Raw genomic sequence first — 6,115 nt, forward strand, 5'->3', positions numbered from 1 at the left:
TGAAAAATACCGGTTAATTTCGGTTATATTCGGTTAATTTTGATTTCTGATTATTAAAGATTTATTAAAAAAATAGTCTGAAATAATTTATTTATTCATGTTTAAATTGTAATTATTTCATGAAAATAGAAGTTATTATGAAAAGTTAGAAAAATATTAAAACATTAAAACACAATACCAACATCTCCATTGCTGACTACCGCCGTGCTAGGTCGGCGCACGTCGACAATGTCATATAAAATGGATTTTCTTATCTACTATTTTAGATTCTGAGCGGAGCGAGGAAGCTATTGTTTTTATAATGGTGTTTATTTTTTTTTTTTTATATCCTGTATACAAAATTTCTTCCAGAAGGAGTGCTTCGATTTCAACATATAGTACCTTATATTTTAGCAAATTGGATCAAGATGGTACTTTAGAGAGGTTATTTTCTGATTTTCACAATAGTTATTTAATGCCACGGAAAAAACCACCGAAAAATTACGAAAAAACGCTAAAAATGGGATTTTTATTTCTAACGCTTTGTTTATCACCATAGAAACGAATAAAAAATTATAATATTATAATATTAATTCAACTTACATGATAAAATAATTAATAACAATATAAAATATCCAGAGTGACAAACCGTCCTCGTTCAGAATCGTTTTTCTTATACAATGATATTTTATCATTGAATTCAAGTCTAATACAACCCATATTATACAATGACCCCCTAGTAACCTGTAATTGTTAGGAAAATGGGTAGTTTTAAAGAGAAGGTTTTAGTGTTGGTTATTTTTTTTGAGATACAGCGATCAGTCAGTCAGTGGTATTTGGATTTTATATGTAAGATAGAGTGCACCACGGTCCACTGTTAAGCAAGATTTATGAGGATTCTAAATGAAAAAAACTATATTCTAAAATAGTCAAACCAGAGAAAAAATGAAAATAATAAGCAATTTTGAGAAATCCAAATCTAAACCCAAAAACTTTATTCCACATATCTTACGTACACATAGAACTAAAAATTATTATTATCATATAGACCTATAGAACTACACTGTATACACTATTATAATATTATTATATAGTAATTTGTCTATTGACTACAGATAAAAATATTCGGTAATATTTTTAATATTTTTTTTTATGCATTGCAATAATAATGTATGGTCAAGTGCGAATCTATCAATTTTGCTTAATTATACATAGACGTAAGTTGGATAATTGGATTTAATTTGGTACGATCGGTAGGTATACATATTACACTTGCAGATCATTGACCATTATAATAATTGGTGGTTGTAGACTTCGACCACTCAACTATCAAAAAATAATATGAATTTTTGAAAAGCAAATTTATTTTTTACTCGCTATTTTAAAAGAACTGTCTACAATAAATTATAATTATTAAAAAACAAACTAGATAGGTACTCTTGTATTGATATGACATGATCAAGTGTATAATTAATATTTAGATAATTATTTTCGTAAGTATTAGATAGGCACCTAAATACATTATAATTTATATTATATACAATATACCTATACCTATAAAGTGTAGAATAAATTATCATACAATATTGACACGATTTATTTATAGTATTTAAATTCCAAACATTTTTCCTGTTATTAATAATTTAAAATTGTATAATAATATTATGCTATACTTAAGATTACGGCCTTCTCGTGAGTTCAATATATTAAGCAAGTAGTATATTCTTTATCACGATTATTAATCATAGTACTAAAATAGTAGCTAAGTCCTTATCTATATATATGTCTAGTTTATTTATATATTATAGCAAGTATCGGTGTATATCAGTTATACCATCATCTATATACCGTTTGAAACCATTATTACTATACGATCACTATAGAGGTAATACAATTAAAAACGTGATTTTTTTCTTCATAATAATCCACATAACTAGGTATTGTGTTGTAATTATGTTAAACGCGAAAAAATTGATCACAGAGATAATTTAATTATACTTTATACAATAATTTATGATTCAATTAAAAAAGCCGGATGTATCCGGTATATTATATTATATTATATTGGCACGCTGACTATATATTCGAGTGGGTGTGTTAAGGAGTGTTGGTACTTGTTATTAATAAAAATTATTTCATTTTTCTACCGATATATCATTACGATTAACTGTATTTCTATAGAGGTATATTATATATTTATATAATATACTTATAAGTTATGGGATAATAGATTGTATCTGTATAATAATAGTGTGACGTAGGTATGAGCCCGACAGACGATTTTAGGCAAAATTATTTTGTCTGCTGACAAATAAACTACATGTTGCATCAGAGTTTATTAGCCCATTAGCAAATAATAATAATAATAATAATAACGAAAAAACTGTATATAAAATGAGAATAATGATAATGGGCAAGTAGCTACTTGATAATACTTCAGATAATGCTCGTGATTGTTTAATAGATAAAATTGTCCAGTTAAATTATTTCTTGGACACGTTTTAAATTTAAAATGTTGAAAATAATAAATAATACAACAAACAAATGTATTTTATACAAGTGTAAAGCATTTTTAAAACTGTATGTAGCTGCTCCGTTCAGTATTTATTATCGAATCACATTTGTCATTTACCTATGCATGTTTCAAAGTAAACATATCGTCTAGGCCATGGTATCTATATAATAATATAATTATTAGTTACTAGTTACTGTGTAATGATCACATTTTGTACGGTGCCAAGTTCGTTGATGCCAAGTATAATCACCATAATTTAGCGGATTTAAACTAACGGAAAAGAGAAACATTCATAGCTACTTATAGGGTTCTATATAGTATATTATACTATATACGAATTAATTTTTTTTATCTATCTATACGTAGGTATGTATTAATAATGTAAACATTGATGTTTGTCTGTCTGTAGACGGAATGTCTGTTTGTTTGTTAGCTATAGTGATTCAAAAACTATTGCACCGTTTTCAATAAAAGTTCTATCAATAGATTCCATAGATACTTAGAGGATGTTTCCAGCTTATTTTTTTATCCCCTATTATGGGGTACCTAAAGGATAGCTTAAACATAAATATTGTTTTCAACTCACGAAAAAACATTTATTTTTTTTTTGTTTGTTTATGAAGCTGCTGCGGGGTACACATATCATTTTAAAAAACACAAATCTTCGGCAAAGGCAAGTGGCAACGTTGGGTTTTTTTCATTTGCTCATATGATGTATGAATGTCAGACACAACTAAACTAAAAAAATCAAACATTGGTTACATATTATAGTGATTAGTAGAAATATGGCATATACATTTTTTTAAATACATTTATAAAAAAACAAATCTTTGGTACGGACAACGCTGGACGGTACAGGTTAATATCCAATAGCTATAGTATAATTTATTTAATTACCTATCAATGCGGCCCTCACTATTTCATGCAATGAAATAAAATTGTTATGAATAATGAAAATTTAAAAATAGTAAAATAGTAAAATGTATATTTCTAAAAGTTTAAACATTAGAAACAATAATTGTTTTAAGTTTATATAGCCAATACCCTAGGCGCAATTCATACATACTTTTTTTTATATATGTACCTATGTAGTTGTATTTTAAGGAATTATTTTTAAATATTATTTACATGAAAAATTGAGGTAGGTAAATGCATACCTAAATCTAAAATCCGTCTGAACTCAATTCCTTCAGTCTGATGAAATGCGGATTGTATACAAAAGCGCTGAAATTCTGAACAGCCCTATTCCATTAATTTAGACTTTAGAGGTTCTCTATCGATATATGATTTTCTATCAATTTTTATATAATTTATATAAAAATTGATTTTATCATTTTAGATAGCTCGGATCCAACCTAAGTTGTCTTCCTATAGAGTACACCGTAACCCTTCAACCTAGTATTGGTATTGCGAGATTACGACCGAAGGTTCAAATTTCAGACAGTGAATCTCTTCTACTAACTTTTTCAGCTAGAAATAAAGACTAGTTCGAGGATTTTCATTCCAAAGTAGCTTGTTTTGTATGTTTTCATGTTCAGTTAAGTTAATTCTACACTACCCACAGCCAGACTGCAGCCTTAGTGACTCCAGGCTTGGATTTAGTTTGTCTCTTTTTTAATAAGAACCTATACTATAGCCACTAGAAAGCGTCATCGAGGTTTTACTGATTATTCTTAACAATTTATTTTCTAACTGTTCCAGATTCTTGACGTAAATGCTAGGTCAATGATCATACCTATTCCTAAACCTAGTTCCAATCCTTCCAATCTAACCAATTGCCTTATCGTCGATGCTATAGACTAGATGGGCATAGCCGTTTTCGACCAAAAACGTACCCTTCCCTTTTCGGCCGATTCACTTTTCGACCAAATTTGAAAAAAGGTCGATTCCCTTTTCGACCAAAATCGTACCCTTCCCTTTTCGGCTGATTCACTTTTCGACCAAAACAAAAAGTTTTGTAATATGATATGTAAAAACATACCAAATGATAATAACATACCAAAATATTTAAATATATTTCAATTTACTACACACATAGTCTTTTACTGCTTTAAGTGATTTAAAATAATTATAAAAATTACCTCACTAATTCACTAACAGGGTAAGTGATATATAAAAGTGGTAAGGGGGGATTTTGTGTGTATAACATAATAATATACAATTTTTGTCATTAATTATTAAGTATATAATAATACCTAATATAATATAGTTTTGAAAATTATACAATACCAAGAAGTTTAGTATAGACATATGTATTATATTTTATGGTGATAGGTACATATTTGAACATTATTAAAACAACATTTTTATGAAACTTATACTTTAAATAATTTTTAAAATTATAATTTCCATAATTTTACAAAAATTATAATATACTTATCAGTTTATTATTTTATATATTATACATATTACTATTGTACTTAATGATTATTGACAAAATCTTTAAATTATTATAATATTATAAATATTTATTTATATATTTTACACATTTTATACAACTTATACTTTTAATAATTTTCTGTAAGTATAACCTATACTCTAAAGTATATAATAGTAATTATTATCAATAATATTTGCTATTATATAACAACAACTATATACCTATATTAGTTTATTTCTTAATATTATATTATACGCATTACTATTAGACTTAATAATTATTGACAAAAATTGTATATTATTATGTTATTCTTTTTATAAAATATTATACACAGTGTGACATATTAACACAAAACTAATGATAATAATATATAGGTATTCTTATGTTTAAAATTTTTTTTATATTTTATTTTACAACATTTTATGCAACTTATACTTAAAATAATTTTTAAAATTATAATTGCTATATATATTGCTATATATATACTATTTTATTTATTTTACATATCATATTACAAAACTTTTTGTTTTGGTCGAAAAGTGAATCGGTCGAAAAGGGAAGGGTACGATTTTGGTCGAAAAGGGAATCGACCTTTTTTAAATTTGGTCGAAAAGTGAATTGGCCGAAAAGGGAAGGGTACGTTTGGGTGGCTACTAGTTGCGTCCCGCGGTAAAAATTTCTTCCGAATTGCGGCCCGTTTTTTTTGGAGTGCATACAAATTGCGGCCCGAGTTTTTTTGGGTTACATATGAATTGCGGCCTGAAATTTAAAATTAATTTAATCATTTTCCTTCACGTTTGTATACAGACTTAGGACTGTCTGTAGCATCAGTAGATACTGCAGGTAGGTTAAAAATGATGTTTTGTTTTTATTTAAAAATGTTAGCACATGGTAAAAACGCATATTATATAATTTTTTAAGGTTAAAAATGTTTTTTGACATTAAAATCTGATATTAAAATGTTTTGTTATTATTAAAAAAATTTTAGTATAATTTAGTAAAACTCGTAGATATTATGGCACTATCTTTTTAGTACAGCAATATCGATCGACATTATTTTTTAAATTTTTATGGAAACGAAATTTATATCCATCAATTACATATAAACTGCGATTTTTTTCACTCAACATTTCACTTAACATTTCATTCGACATTATAAATAAATTAAAAACAAACAGAAAAGCGACGGAACGTTCTTAGCGGTAGTAAAGCGACGACTAAGGTGTACTTATTAGTTATTG

The sequence above is a fragment of the Acyrthosiphon pisum genome, chromosome A1, assembly GCF_005508785.2.
Source record: "Acyrthosiphon pisum isolate AL4f chromosome A1, pea_aphid_22Mar2018_4r6ur, whole genome shotgun sequence".
NCBI classification, from domain to species: Eukaryota; Metazoa; Arthropoda; class Insecta; order Hemiptera; family Aphididae; genus Acyrthosiphon; species Acyrthosiphon pisum.